Source organism: Chiloscyllium punctatum, chromosome 6 (assembly GCF_047496795.1).
Source record: "Chiloscyllium punctatum isolate Juve2018m chromosome 6, sChiPun1.3, whole genome shotgun sequence".
In the NCBI taxonomy this organism is placed as follows: domain Eukaryota; kingdom Metazoa; phylum Chordata; class Chondrichthyes; order Orectolobiformes; family Hemiscylliidae; genus Chiloscyllium; species Chiloscyllium punctatum.
The window spans coordinates 89,182,341-89,199,072 of record NC_092744.1 but is presented as its reverse complement, the minus strand read 5'-3'; the positions used below and the strand labels follow the sequence as shown (position 1 = coordinate 89,199,072).

Below are 16,732 nucleotides of genomic sequence, written 5' to 3'. Positions count from 1 at the left end.
TGAGTAAAACTGATTGATAGGATCCTCAGAATTAAAGGAGGTTTAGAGTTGCAGTATTCCTTAACTAAATCAGTCAACTCTTGAAGGAGTCATAGAGTCATAGAGATGTACAGCACGAAACAGACCCTTCGCTCCAACTCGACCACAGCGACCAGCTATCCCAACCCAATCAAGTCCCACCTGCTAGCATCCGGCCCATATCCCTCCAAACCCTTCCTATTCATATACCCATCCGCGTGCCTTTTAAATGCTGCAGTCGTACCAGCCTCCACCACTTCCTCTGGCAGCTCATTCCATATACATACCACCCTCTGCATGAAAAAGCTGCCTCTTAGGTCTCTTTCATACCTTTCTTCTCTCACCCTAAACCTTTACCCTCTAGTTCTGAACTCCCCCACCCCAGGGAAGAGACCTTATCTATTAATCGTATCCATGCCCCTCATGATTTTATAAACCTCAATCAGGTCACCTTCAGCCTCAATGTTCCAGGGAAAACAGCCCCAGCCCCTATTCAACCTCTCCCAAAAGCTCAAATAGTCCAACCCTGGCAACATCCTTGTAATTTTTTAATGAACCCATTCAAGTATCACAATATCCTTCCGACGGGGGGGGGGGGCGGGGAGAGACCAGAAATGCACACAATATTCCAAAGGTGGCCTAATCAATGTCCTGTCCAGCAGCAACATGACCTCCTAACTCCCATTTTCAATGCTCTGACCAATAAGGGAAAGCATATCAAACGTCTTCATCACTATCCTATCTACCTGCTACTCCACTTTCAAGGAATGGTGAACCTGCACTGCAAGGGCTCTTTATTCAACAACACTCCTCAGGACATTACCATTAAGTGTATAAGTCCTACTCTAATTTGCCTTTCCAAATTGTAGCACCTTGCATTTATCTAAATCAAGCTCCATCTGCCACTCTCAGCCCATTGGCCCATCTTATCATGGACCTATTGTACTCTGAGGTAAATTATTTTGCTGTCACTACACCTCCAATTTTGGTGTCAGCTGCAAACTTAATTAGAGAGCATAGGTTTAGGGTGAAAGTGGAAAAATGTAAAAGGGACCAAAGGGGCAACTTTTCATGCAGAGGATGGTGCATGTATGGAATGAGCTGCCAGAGGAAGTAATGGAGGCCCTAACAATTAGAACATTTAAAAGGCATCTGGATGGGTATATGAATAGGAAGGGTTTGGAGGGATATGGGCCAAGTGCTGGCAAATGGGACTAGATTAGGTTAGGATATCTGGTTGACATAGACGAGTTGTTACCGTGCTGTACATCTCTATGACTGCTATGTGTTGAATTTCTTCAAGAGAGTATTTTCCTCTTGTTGCCACTCAAATAACTCCACAGAGGCTGCTATCCCATCACCAGGTCACTCTTTATTGAACATTCCTGTTCTTATCTGTCACCCAGTACTCCCTGATTGGAACAACCGAATCAGGGAACTCATCTTCTGTGATGTCCATCTGGCTGACCTCATTACAATCGCGATAGTCATGTGACTGAGTATGACATTTGGCAAGTTGTGTTACAGCTGTATAAGACTTTGATCAGGCCACATTTGAAATACTGTGTGCACTTCTGGTTCTTGCATTATAGGAAGGATGTTGAGGCTTTGGAGAGAGAGCAACAGAGTTTTACCAGAGTGTTGTCTAGATTGGAGCTATAAGGAGGGGTTGGACAAAATTAGAGTGTTTTCACTAGAGTGTCAGAGGTTGAGGGGTGACCTGATAGAAATAGATAAAATTATTAGAGTGATGGAAAAGGGTGGATAATCCTGGCCTCTTTCCCAAGATAGAAATGCCAAATACTAGGGGATTTATGTTTAAGGTGAGTGGGGAAAGTTTTAAGGATGATGTGCAAGCAAAATCTTTTACACCAAGGGGGTGGCACGGTAGCTCAGTGGTTTGCACTGTTGCCTCAGAGTGCCAAGGATCCATGTTTGGTTCTAAATCTGGATGACCGTGTGTGTGAAGTTTGCACGTTCTGCCTGTTTCTGCGCGGATTTCTGCCGAATGCTCTGGCTCCCCCTCTTAGTCCAAAGCTGTGTAGTTTAGATAGATTGGCCTTGCTAAATTGCCCTGTAATATCCAGCATTATGCAGATTAGGTAAATTAGCCATAATAAATGCAGGGTTATGGGGGGAGGTGGGTCTGGATGGAATGCTGTTTTGTTAGTGCAGACTCAATGGTCTAAATGGGGTCTACCTGCACTGTAGGGATTCTGTGAGAGTGGTAGGTGCCTGAGGATGCTACCAGGGGAGGTGGTAGAAGCTGAAATGTTAGCAAAGTTTAAGATGCATTTCAACAGACATATGACAGCCAGACAATATGGATAAAGTGTAGACAGATGGAATTAACTTAGAATAGCATCATGGTAGGTATAGACATTAGATTAGATTACTTACAGTGTGGAAACAGGCCCTTTGGCCCAACAAGTCCACACCGACCTGCCAAAGCGCAACCCACCCAGACCCATTCCCCTACATTTATCCTTTCACCTAACACTACGGGCAATTTAGCATGGCCAATTCACCTGACCTGCACTTTTTTGGACTGTGGGAGGAAACCAGAGCACCCAGAGGAAACCCACGCAGATACAGGAAGAATGTGCAAACTCCACACAGACAGTCGCCTGAATTGAACCCAGGTCTCTGGCGCTGTGAAGCAGCAGTGCTAACCACTGTGCCACCGTGCTGCCCATGATGAGAAAAAAGGCCTGTTCCTGTGTTGTACTTTATTATGTTTTATATAACACCTTATCTACTTTTCCTGCTGTCTTCAAGTATCTATGGAGAGGTATATCATGCTTCTTCTGATCTTCTGTACTCCCTTGCCTTGTTAGTTATCCCTGAATGCACCTTGTCTGGATTAAATTCCATTTTCCACTCTTCAGCCCATCTGACCAACCTATCAATGGCCACAGGATCTTGTATTACATCCTGAGAGGCTAGACAGGGTCTTAGTGCATGAGACAAGGCCATCTGCAAGTTCCCCTCTGAGTCACTCACCTTCTTGACTCAGAAATACATGACTATTCCTTCAGCGTTGCTGGATCAAGATCCTGGAAATCCCCACCTAACTGCATTGTGGGTGCACAAACAACCTGAGGATTACACTGGTTAACATTGAAGTGTCAATATTGTTGGTTACCTCACTTGTTCTGATCCTAGACATATTATAGAGATTTCTGTGCCACTCTCTTTGCAACTTGTGGTATTAAATGTCAAGGAGGATAACCCGAAAAAAACTATGTGACTGGTCAGTGACCAATTACAGGAACTATTGGGCCATTGAGACAACCATGTTCCCTACCATACACATCTAACTTTGTCTCACCAACATGTTCAAGACACGACATCAAATATTAAACTGCTTTATTCCATTTTATTCTTCTTGGGCAGTGCCTCATGGGAGAATAACTTGCTTCCACACCTGTTTGATGGTTTCTGAGCTGGCCAATAAATCCAAAGCATGATTTGCGGATTCTGCCAGATATGTGACAGGTCAGGGGTGAAGGGTGGGTGAGAGAGTTGTCTGAAGGTGTGTGCAGAACCTCCAATGTCTGGACTTTGCCTGTGTATGCTCCAGACAAAGTCCCTCCCTGCTTGGTGCCTTCTTAAGTGAACCTGCTCCATTTTAGTTAATCGCAAACCAGTCTTCCATGTCTCAAAGGAGATCGTTAACCTCTTCATGAGGGTTTTAGCAGATTCCTAAAATGTTCCTGGACCAGATAAGGACTGTGGTGTTCTACCCGGAAGGAAATTAGTGAACAACATGGTTGATACAACAGTCAAAGACAGTTGTCATGGTCACCAACTCTGAGACAAGCTTTCAATTTCAGATTTATAAATTAAATTTACATTTTGCCAGCCACCATGGCACGGTTTGAACCTATGTCCTCAATATTAATCTGGCTTCAGGATTACCATGACACCTCCACCTCCCTGAATTATTACACTCCGTGACTAAACAACATCTCGAAAAGAGCTCAAGTGACATCCCCGGTAGGGATAGATTGAAGAGATTGCTACTTCCAGTTAATAGCTTTGAAACTGGAGCAGAGGGATCATGGCTAGGTGATAGGTACCAAGTGTTAATAGCACATAGGATGAGAGGTTAGAGGTCGAAGGGATTAGGTCCAAAGTGCTGGGGGCAGAGGGAATAGGGGCTGAGAGTATAGCAGCAAAATGGTTTCAGACAATGTATTCATTCATGGGATGTGAATGTCTCTGGCTGGGTCAGCATTTATTGACTGTCACTAATTGCCCTTGAGAAGGTGGTGGTAAGCTGGAATCAGTGCAGTCCATGTGGTGTAGGTACACAATGTTAAAAATCACACAACATCAGGTTATAGTCCAACAGGTTTTCTTGGAAGCACTAGCTTTTGAAGCGCTGCTTCTTCATCAGGTGGTTGTGGAGCATGAGACCATAAGACATAGAATTTATAGCAAAAGATTATAGTGTGATGCAACTGAAATGATATATTGAACAAACCTGGATTGTTGTTAAGTCTTTCATCTTTTAGAATGGGTTGCAGGTTTCGGTTCATTAATATGTAAATCCCAGCACTTCTTTTAAGTTATCTTCTCAAGATAGTTTAAGGTTTTATAACAAAAGGTGATATCGCAGCTCAGACAATGCATTAAGGTTGTGAGGCTAGAGTCTATCTATAGTCCAATCTTAAGTCAGACTGGTTCTATTTGCAAAGTGGAATTTACAAAATATTACATGTATTGGCTGCCTGCAGAATGGGCATTTTTTGAGCAAAATAGAATGCATCTGCAAATATAAGTCTGCAAATACAAATTCACCCCATAGTCTTCTGTATGTGTGCACATGCATGAGAGAGAGAGAGAGAGAGAGAGAGAGAGAGAGAGAGAGAAAATGAATGTGAGTGTGTACGTATGAGTGTGAATGCACGTGAGAGAGTGTGTGTATGTGAGAGAGTGTGCGTTTGCATGTGTGAAAGCTTGGTAAAGTGTGTGTGAGGTTGTGATGGAGTATAAGAGGATGAGAGGAATAGATAGTCAATAGCCAGAGACCTTTCCCCAGGGCAGGATTGACTGGTACGAGAAGTCATAGTTTGAAGATATTAGGAGGAAGGTATAAAGGAGACGTCAGAGGTAGGTCCTTTACGCAGAGAGTTGTGAATGCATGGAATGTGCTGCCAGCTGTGGTGGTGGAAGCAGAGTCACTGGGGACATTTAAGCAACTGCTGGACATGCATGGATAGCAGTGAGTTGAGGGGTGCGTAGGTTAAGTTACTATATTTTACATTAGGATTATATCTCGGCACAGCATCGTGGGCCTAAGGACCTGTTCTGTGCTGTAATTTTCTTTGTCCTATAAGCCTGTGAGAGAGTGCATGCATAGTGCAAGTGTGGGGTATGTATGTGTGTGTGTATGAGAAAGAGCATGTGTATGAGAGAGGGTCTGCATGAGTGTGTCAGTATGTAAGAGTGCGTGTGTGTGTGTGCAGTGCATGTGTGAGAGAGTGTGTATCGTATAGTGGGGTTACCTGTAGAGTGACATGAACCTAAGATCCTGGTTGAGGCCATTCTTATGGGTACCAAACTTGGCGATCAGCCTCTGCTCAGCCACTTTGCCTTGCCTATTTTTAAACTTTGTGATTTTTAACTTTGTCCACCCCAATCCAAAACTGGCTTCTCCACATCATGATCCACAATGTTGTTAGGGAGGGAGTTCCAGGATTTTTACCCAGTGACAGTGAACGAATGGTGATATCTTTCCAAGTCAGGATGGAAAGGTTAATGTTCCCACATGTTTGCTGGCCTTGCCTTCTAGATGATAGTTGTTGTGGGTTTGGAAGATGCTGTCTAAGTATTTCTTGCAGATGGTACACACTGTTGCTACTGAGCTTTAGCGGTGGAGGGAGTGAATGTTTGTGGACGTGTTGCCAATCAAGCTTGCTGCCTTGTCCTGGATTGTATCAAGCTCATTGAATGTTCTTGGAGTTGCACTCATCTAGGCAAGTGGGGAGTCTTCCATCACATTCCTAACTTTTGTATTGTAGATGGTGGACAGGCTTTGGGGTATTAGGAGATTAGTTACTTGTCCCAGTAGCCTCTGACCTGCTCTATATTTATACGGGTGAGTCCAGTTGAGCGTTTGGTCAATGGTAAGGCCCAGGATGTGGATAGTGGGGATTTAGTGATGGTAACGCTGTTGAATGTCAAGAGCAAGTGGTTAGATTGAAGATAGTCATTGCCTGGCATTTGTGTGGCATGAATGTTACTTCCCTATTGTCAGCCCAAGCCTGGATAATGGCCAGGTCTTGTCACATTTAGACATGGACTGTTTCAGTATCTGAGAAGTTGCAAATGGTGCTGAACATTGTACAACCATCAATGAACATCCCCTTTTCAGACCTTATGATGAAGGTAAATTCATTGATGAAACAGCTGAAGATGGTTTGGCCTGGGACACTACCTTAAGGAACTCCGGTAGAGATGTCCTGGAGCTGAGATTACTAACCTTCAACATAATTATCTGTCTTTATGCCAATATGACTCCAACCAGTGGAGAGTTTTCTTCCTGATGCCCATTGATGACAGTTTTGCTAGGACTCCTTGATACCACACTCTGTGTCGAAAAGTGTGGTGCTGGAAACGTACAGCAGGTCAGGCAGTATCTGAGCAGCAGGAGGATTGACGTTTCACGCCTGAAGAAGGGCTTATGCTTGAAACATCGAACTCTCCTGTCCCTCGGCTGCTATATGATCTGCTGAAATTTCCAGCACCACACTTTTTGACTCTGATCTCCAGCATCTGTGGACAGCACGGTGGCACAGTGGTTAGCATTCACAGCGCCAGAGACCTGGGTTCAACTCCCACCTCAGACAACTGTCTGTGTGGAGTTTGCACATTCTCCCTGTGTCTGTGGGTTTCCTCCGGGTGCTCCGGTTTCCTCCCACAGTCCAAAAAATGTGCAGGTTAGGTGAATTGGCCATGCTAAATTGCCCATAGTGTTAAGTGAGGGGGTAAATGTAGGGAAATGGGTTTGGGTGGGTTGCTCTGGGATGGTCGATGTAGACTTGTTTCCACACTAAGTAATCTAATCTGCTGTCCTCACTTTCTCCTTGATACCACACTCAGCCAGATATTGCCTTCACGTCAAGGGCAGTCACTGTCATTTCATCTCTGGAACTCAGCTCTTTTGTCCATGTTTGAACCAAGGCTGTGATGAGGTCAGGAGCTGAGTGGCCCTGGCGGTACCCAAACTGGGTGTCACCAAGCAGTTTATTGCTGAGCAGTGATAACACTGTTAATGACACCTCCCATCATTTTACTGATGATCGAGATTAGACTGATGGGTGGTAATTGGCCAGTTTGGATTTGCCCTTCTTATTGTGTATAGGACATACCAGAACAACAGGTAGATGTATTGGAATAGCTTGGCTGGGAGTGTTCAGCAAATTCTTCATCAGATCTTTTCAATATTATTGCTGGAATGTTGTCAGGGCCCATAGTCTTTGTAGTATCCAGTCCCTTAGACAGTTTCTTGATAATACATGGAGAGAATCAGATTGGCAGAAGACTAGCATCTGTGATGCTGGGGACCTCTGGAGGAGATTCAGATGGATTATCCACTTGGCACTTCTGACAGAACATTGTTGCAAGTGCTTCACCATTATCTTTGGAACTGATGTGGAAGAGGATATTTGTGGAGCATCCTTCTGTGGTGAGTTATTTAACTGCCCACCATCATTCACAACTAGATATGGCAGGACTGCAGAAGTTAGATTTGATCTGTTGGTTGTGGGCTTGCTTAGGCTCTGTCACTGCTGCTCATGCCTGTTGGTACAGAAGTAGTAGCTGAGAAAAGAACCCAGGCAGAAAAGAATCTTGCATTCCACAATGCTTCAGACGAGAGTAAGGTTTCTATGAGTGACTTGACCACTGTTTATACCTCTAAAAGAATCACATCAAAGTAAGGTTATCAAAGACATTATTACCGTGTTTAGAGCTAGCTATAATTGGTTGTCATGATTCTCTGCACAAATATCCTTCATAAGCCTATGAAGTGAGTTAAATAGCGGGATAACATGAGGATCTGAAAAGGTAACAGTTATCGCAAATGCAGCCTCTTTTCTTCAATTTACACCATTATGGAATTTTTCTTGGTAAGCAAAACATCTCCCAAATCTTTCTCATTGGAGTTGGACACACATGTGTTTCAATCAAAATGCTTGCTGCTGTTCCTCTTCTTTTTTTTGACTGGTGACAAATTAGTCCCAAATTGGCTGCTGTGTATTGCCCTTCATAAGGAGCGATCCTTCTTTTAGAAACCATGCAGGTTATAGCACCTTTGTACTCAGGTCTCTGGCGCTGACATGGAAACTGTACTGTCCAGTGCCAGAAAGCCACTTCTCCAACTTCACACAGTTGATGAGCAAGTATTTTAGTTCATCATTTCAGAAGGTCAGATATTGAGCTGGCTGAAAGGAGGCTTGAGGTCTCAGCCAAAGACATTCAGTGCCACCATGTGGCACTCTTAAATATTACAGCCAAATTTTAACCTTGCCTCCCACTTTCATTGTAAGCTATTATTCATACTGATTTCAAAGTTAAAGTAAGATCAAGCTATTTCTTATGTAAATTAACAATGGATGCAATTACATTGTTATGAGACCAGTAATACAGAACATCAGGCTAATATTTGGAGATATGGGTTCAAATACCATCATGACAGATGGTGAAATATAAATTAACTTAAAAGCTGGACCGAGGTGACCATCGATTGTTCTAAAAATTCATCTGGTTCTTTCAGGGAAGGGAATCTGCCAACTTTACCCTTTCCAAAGCCTACATATGAATGTGGAATGACAGCAAAGTTATTGTCTCTGAGTTGGGGATTTGGGAGGGGCAATTAATGTTGGGCCTAGCCAGTGTCTCTCCCACCCCATGAATGAACACAAAACGTCCTCCACAAAGCATTTAATAAACCTGGAGGTCTAACTATTGATTGTGGGGGCAATTAAAATCGAGGATGCACAAATGGGCAGGATTGGAAGGGCAGAGAGATTTCTGAGGATACTACTAGGACAGGAGGAGATTAAAAGGAGACTAAAAAGAGGCTAAACAATGGAGCAACAATCAAGCTTTATGGATTTCAGTAAGGCTTTGATAAGGTTCCCCATAGTAGGCTATTGCACAAAAAAGGAGGTATGGGACCGAGGGGGATTTAGCGGTTTGGATCAGGAATTAGCTAGCTGAAAGAAGACAGAGGGTGGTGGTTGATGGGAAATGTTCATCCTGGAGTTCAGTTACTAGTAGTGCACTGTAAGGATCTGTTTGTGGTCCACTGTTGTATGTCATTTTTATAAATGACCTAGATGAGGGCATTGAAGGATGGGTTAGTAAATTTGTTGATGACATTAAGGTCGGTGGAGTTGTGGATAGTACTGAAGGATGTTGAAGGTTACAGAGGGACATCGATAAGCTGCAGAGCTGGGCTGAGAGTAGCAGATGGAGTTGAATGTGGAAAAGCATGTGGTGATTCAGTTTGGAAGGAGCAACAGGAATAAAGAGTACAAGGCTAATGGTAAGATTCTTGGTAGTGTAGATGAGCAGAGAGATCTTGGTGTCTATGTACATAGATCCCTGAAAGTTGCCACCCAGGTTGATAGAATTGTTAAGAAGGCATACAGTGTGTTAGCTTTTATTGGTAGAGTGATTGAGTTTCAGAGCCACGAGGTTATGCTGCAGCTGTACAAAACTCTGGTGCGGCCGCACTTGGAGTACAGTGTACAGTGCGGTCATTCCATAAAGAGGAAGAATGTGGAAGCTTTGGAAAAGGCTCAGAGGAGATTTACTAGGATGTTATCTGGTATGGAGGGAAGGTCTTAGGAGGAAAGGCTGAGGAACTTGAGGCTGTTTTTATTAGAAGAAGGTTGAGAGGTGACTTAATTGAGACAATTAAGGTAATCAGAGAGTTACTGAGGGTGGGCAGTGAGAGCCTTTTTCCTTGGATGGTAATGGCTAGCATGAGGGGACATAGCTTTAAATTGAGGGGTGATAGATATAGGACAGATGTCAGAGGTAGTTTCTTTCCTCAGAGTGGTAGTGGAATGCACTAACTGCAACAGTAGTAGACTCGCCAAATTTAAGGGCATTCAAACATTGGATAAACATATGGATGAAAATGGAATAGTGTAGGATAGATGGGTTTCAGATTGGTTTCACAGTTCGGTGCAACATAGAACATAGAAGAATACAGCGCAGTACAGGCCCTTTGGCCCTCGATGTTGCGCCGATCCAAGCCCACCTAACCTACACTAGCCCACTATCCTCCATATGCCTAACCAATGCCCGTTTAAATGCCCATAAAGAGGTAGAGTCCACCACTGCTACTGGCAGGGCATTCCATGAAGACACGACTCGCTGAGTAAAGAATCTACCCCTAATATCTGTCCTATACCTACCACCCCTTAATTTAAAGCTATGCCCTCCTGTAATGGCTGACTCCATACGTGGAAAAAGGTTAGAACATAGAACATAGAACATAGAAGAATACAGCGCAGTACAGGCCCTTCGGCCCTCGATGTTGCGCCGATCAAAGCCCACCTAACTTACACTAACCCACTATCCTCCATATACCTATCCAATGCCCGCTTAAATACCCATAAAGAGGGAGAGTCCACCACTGCTACTGGCAGGGCATTCCATGAACTTACGACTCGCTGAGTAAAGAACCTACCCCTAACATCAGTCCTATATCTACCCCCCCTTAATTTAAAGCTATGCCCCTCGTAATAGCTGACTCCATACGTGGAAAAAGGTTCTCATGGTCAACCCTATCTAAACCCCTAATCATCTTGTACACCTCTATCAAGTCACCCCTAAACCTTCTTTTCTCCAATGAAAACAGCCCCAAGTGCCTCAGCCTTTCCTCGTAGGATCTTCCTACGATACCAGGCAACATCCTGGTAAACCTCCCCTGCACCCGTTCCAGTGCCTCCACATCCTTCCTATAGTATGGTGACCAAAACTGCACACAATACTCCAGATGCGGCCGCACCAGAGTCTTATACAACTGCAACATGACCTCAGGACTCCGGAACTCAATTCCTCTACCAATAAAAGCCAGTACGCCATATGCCTTCTTCACTGCAATATTTCCCTGGGTGGCAACTTTCACAGATCTGTGTACATGGACGCCAAGATCCCTCTGCTCATCCACACTACCAAGTATCCGACCATTAGCCCAGTACCCCATCTTTTTATTACTCTTACCAAAGTGAATCACCTCACACTGAGCTACATTGAACTCCATTTGCCACCTTTCTGCCCAGCTCTGCAGCTTATCTATATCCTGCTGTAACCTGACACATCCTTCCTCAATGTCAACAACTCCACCGACTTTCGTATCATCCGCAAACTTGGTAACCCAACCTTCTAGCCCCTCTTCCAGGTCATTTATAAAAATGACAAACAGCAATGGTCCCAAAACAGATCCTTGCGGAACACCGCTAGTGACGACACTCCAAGATGAACCTTTACCATCAACTACTACCCTCTGTCTTCTTCCAGCCAGCCAATTCCTAATCCAAACCTCCAACTCACCCTCAATGCCATACCTCCGTATTTTTTGCAGCAGCCTACCATGGGGCACCTTATCAAACGCCTTACTAAAATCCATATACACCACATCTACCGCTTTCCCCTCGTCCACCTCCTTAGTCACCTTCTTGAAGAATTCAATAAGGTTTGTGAGGCACGACCTGCCCTTCACAAAACCATGCTGACTATCCCTGATCACATTATTCCTATCCAAATGTTCATAAATCCTATCCCTTACAATTCTCTCTAAGACTTTGCCCACAACAGAAGTGAGACTCACCGGCCTATAGTTACTAGGGTTATCCCTACTCCCCTTCTTGAACAAGGGAACCACATTTGCTATCCTCCAGTCTTCTGGCACTATTCCTGTAGACAACGAGGACATAGAAATCAAGGCCAATGGCTCTGCAATCTCCTCCCTTGCTTCCCAGACAATCCTAGGATAAATGCCATCAGGCCCAGGGGACTTATCTATTTTCACCCTTTCCAGAATTTCCAACACCTCTTCCCTACATTCCTCAAAGCCGTCCATTCTAATTAATTGTGCCTCAGTATTCACATCGGCAACAACGTCCTGTTCCTGAGTGAATACTGACGAAAAGTATTCATTCAGTATCTCCCCAATCTCTTCAGCCTCCACACGCAACTTCCCACTACTATCCTTGACTGGACCTATTCCTACCCTAGTCATTCTTTTATTCCTGACATACCTATAGAAAGCCTTAGGGTTTCCCTAATCCTACCAACTAAGGACTTTTCATGTCCGCTTCTCGCTGCTCTTAGCTCTCTCTTCAGATCCTTCCTGGTTACCTTATAATCTCAATCGCCCCAACTGAACCTTCACGCCTCATCTTTACATAGGCCGCCCTCTTCCATTTAACAAGGGATTCCAATTCCTTATTAAACCACGGCTCCCTCACACGACCCTTTCCTCCCTGCCTGACAGGTACGTACTTATCAAGGACACTCAATAGTTGCTCCTTGAACAAGCTCCACATATCAATTACGCCCTTGCCTTGAAGCCTACTTTTCCAAGCCACGCATTCTAAGTCATGCCTCACCGCATCATAATTTCCCTGCCCCCAGCTATAACTCTTGCCCTGCAGTGCACACTTATCCCTCTCCATCACTAGAGTAAAAGTCACCGAATTGTGGTCACTGCCCCCAAATTCTACCTCTAATTCTAACACCTGGCCTGGTTCGTTACCCAGAACCAAATCCAGTATGGCCTCACCTCTTGTTGGCTTATCTACATATTGTGTCAGGAAACCCTCCTGCATACATTGGACTAACACCGATCCATCTAACGAACTCGAGCTATAGCTTTCCCAATCAATATCAGGAAAGTTAAAGTCCCCCATTACAACCACCTTATTACTTTCACTCTTCTCCTGAATCATCCTCGCAATCCTTTCTTCTACGTTTCTAGGACTATTAGGAGGCCTGTAAAAAACTCCTAACAGGGTGACCTCACCTTTCCTGTTCCTAACCTCAGCCCAAACTACCTCAGATGGCGAGTCTTCATCCATCGTCCTTTCCACCGCTGTAATATTATCTTTGACGATCAATGCCACACCCCCCCCTCTTTTACCCCCACCTCTGACCCTACTAAAACACTTAAACCCTGGAACCTGCAACAGCCAATCCTGTTCCTGTTCTAACCATGTCTCCGTAATAGCCACAACATCGAAATCCCAGGTACCAACCCACGCTGCAAGTTCCCCTACCTTATTTCATATTTTTTTAGATTAGATTAGATTAGATTACTTACAATGTGGAAACAGGCCCTTCGGCCCAACAAGTCCACATCGACCCGCCGAAGCGCAACCCATCCATACCCCTACCCCTACCCCTACATTTACCCCTTACCTAACACTGTGGGAATTTAGCATGGCCAGTTCACCTGAACTGCACATCTTTGGAGTGTGGGAGGAAACCGGAGCACCCGGAGGAAACCCACGCAGACACGGGGAGAACGTGCAAACTCCACATAGAGAGTCGCCTGAGGCGGGAATTGAACCCGGATCTCTGGCGCTGTGAGGCAGCAGTGCTAACCACTGTGCCACCGTGCCGCCCACTATATTTCTTTCATTGAAGTATACACACTTCAAGCCACTTTCCTGTTTACAGGCACCCTCCTTTGAGATTGATGCCATGTTCCTAACCTCCCTACACTCCAGGTCCTGCACCCTAAAGCTACAGTCTAGGTTCCCATGCCCCTGCAGAGTTAGTTTAAACCCCCCCCCCCCCAAGAGCAAACCTCCCGCCAAGGATACTGGTGCCCCTCAGGTTCAGGTGTAGACCATCCTGTTTATAGAGGTCCCACCTTCCCCAGAAAGAACCCCAGTTATCCAGATACCGGAATCCCTCCCTCCCTCCTGCACCACCCCTGTAGCCACGCATTTAATTGTTCTCTCTCCCTATTCCTCGACTCTCTATCACGTGGCACGGGTAACAAACCAGAGACAACAACTCTGTTCGTTCTAACTCTGAGCTTCCAACCTAGCTCCCTAAAAGCCTGTCTAACATCCTCAGCCCTCCTCCTACCTAGGTCATTGGTGCCAATATGGACCACGACTTCAGGCTGCTCCCCCTCCCCATTAAGGACCCGGAAAACACGATCAAAGACATCACGTACCCTTGCACCTGGGAGGCAACATACCAGACATGAGTCTCTCTCGCCCCCACAAAACCGCCCATCTGTGTCCCGAACTATCGAGTCCCCAATTAGTATTGGTCTGCTCTTCCCCACCCTTCCCTTCTAAGCAACGGGGACAGGCTCCGTGCCAGAGGCCTGAACCCCATTGCTTACCCCTGGTAAATCGTCCCCCCCACAAGTATCCAAAACGGTATACTTGTTCTTGAGAGGAACGGCCGCAGGGGGTCCCTGCACTGGCTGCTTCCTCCCAGTCCCCCTCACTGTCACCCATCTGTCTGCAATCTTTGGAGTTACTACTTCCCTAAAGCTCCGATCAATGACCCCCTCTGCCTCCCAAATGATCCTAAGTTCATCCAACTCCAGCTCCAGTTCCCTAACATGGTCTTGGAGGAGCTGGAGATGGGTGCACTTCCTGCAAGTGTAATCAGCAGGGACGTCCATGGCTTCCCTTACCTCAAACATGTTGCAAGAGGAACATTGCACTGCCTTCACTGCCATCCCTCTAAAAGTAACCTGTAAAAAAAAAAACTGGGTCTAAACAATAGAACAAGCAAAATGCAGCACTTACCTACTTACCACAATGGTATTATTAGGTTAGAGGAGGAGGGCGGGTGGGAGGCACTACCTCAGTAGTGCCATGGGTTCCTCTCCTGCGTGCTTTTTTAGGAAAAAAGAACCTACCCAGGTAAGCTTACGCTACACCAGCTTCCGGCTGCCCCTCTGGTCTTCGTCACTTCCCCCTTCTGCTCCCGCTCTTTCTGTGAAGAGAAAAAAAAACACCGCTGCCCGCTACCGGTAAGTAATTTTAAAACAAACTGTCTTACCTTAGCTGCTGCTCGCACTCAAAATGACCGTTGGTGTCGAAGGGTAAGTATTTATACTCACTGCTTTCCTTCCCGGCTGCCCCTCTGGTTTTCGTCACTTCCACCTTCTGATCCTGAGAATCTAACCTTTGCACCCTTACATAAATCATGTGCGTCCTCTGTCCAAAAGAACGCCATAACTCTCTTGTCTGACCAGCCATATCCTGGATCAATTTTCACTTTTTTTGAACTTGCTATCCGACTAGAACATTCCAAAATAGATTAATCACGTATTGCAAAGCTAGCTAGGTGAAATTGATAAGCTTTAGATTGAGATCCACACAACATGAGGGCAGCACAGTGGCTCAGTGGTTAGCACTGCTGCCTTACAGCACCAGGGACCTAGGTTCAATTCCAGTTTTGTCAATTGTCCGTGTGGAGTTTGCACATTCTCCCCGTGTCTGTGTGGGTTTCTTCCAGGTGCTCCGGTTTCCTCCCACAATCCAAAGATGTGCAGGTTAAGTGAATTGGCTATGCTAAATTGCCCATAGTGTTAGGTGCATTAGTCAGAGGGAAATGGGTCTGGGTGGGTACTCTTTGGAGGGTCGGTGTGGACCTGTTGGGCTGAAGGGCCTGTTTCTACATTGTAGGGAACCTAATTTAATGCTAAGTTCACTCACAATGCTTTACTGCTCTCTCTTTTTTGAACAAGACCATAACTTTTGCAACAAGGAGAAAGTGAGGACTGCAGATGCTTGAGAATCAGAGTCAAAAAGGGTGGTGCTGGAAAAGCACAGCAGGTCAGACAGCATCTGAAGAGCAGAAGGGTCAACGTTTCAGGCATAGACCCATCATCAGGAATGTGAAGAGAGATAAATAGGAAGATGGGGGTGGGGCTGGGGGAAGACAGGTGGGAAGGCAATAGGCGGATGTAGATGCAGGGTAATTGTGATAGGTCAGTGGGGATGGTGGATGGATTGGTAGGACAGGTCAAGAGGGTGGTGTCAAGTTGAAGGGTTGGATCTGGGATGAGGTGAGGGGAGATTTGGAAACTCATGGTCGATGTTGATGCTGTGTGGTTGAAGGGTCCCAAGATGGAAGATGAGGCATTCTTCCTATGGTTGGCAGGTGGTTTTGATTTGGAGGAGGCCCAGACTTGCATGTCCTTGGGAGAGTGGGAGGGGGATTTGAAGTGGTCAGCCATAGAGCAGTGGGGTTGTTTGGTGTGTGTCCCAGAGATGTTCCTTGAAACACTCCACAAGTTGGCATCCTGTCTCACCAATGCACGGTGGCACAGTGGTTAGCACTGCTGCCTCACAGCACCAGAGACCCGGGTTCAATTCCCGCCTTAGGCGACTGACTGTGTGGAGTTTGCACATTCTCCCCGTGTTTGCGTGGGTTTCCTCCGGGTGCTCCGGTTTCCTCCCACAGTCCAAAAACGTGCAGGTCAGGTGAATTGGCCATCCTAAATTGTCCGTAGTGTAGGTAAGGGGTAGACGTAGGGGTATGGGTGGGTTGCGCTTCGGCGGGGCGGTGTGGAGTTGTTGTGCCGAAGGGCCTGTTTCCACACTATAGGTAATCTAATGTAGAAGAGACCATACCAAGAGCAAAAGACGCATTAGATGAGGTGGGTGGATGTGCAGGTAAATCTCTGCTGGGTGTGAAAAGATCCTTT

At 45.6% G+C, this 16,732-nt stretch overlaps 1 long non-coding RNA gene across 1 annotated transcript; it reads right to left on the bottom strand.

Annotated features, from left to right (window-relative positions):
- Positions 1 to 1,370: 1,370 nt before the first annotated feature.
- LOC140479191 (uncharacterized) lies at positions 1,371 to 14,869 on the bottom strand. The gene is made up of 2 exons (XR_011960960.1): positions 14,831 to 14,869; positions 1,371 to 7,827 (listed from the first exon to the last, which is right to left on the bottom strand). It is a non-coding gene; the product is annotated as an uncharacterized lncRNA (long non-coding RNA).
- Positions 14,870 to 16,732: the final 1,863 nt, after the last annotated feature.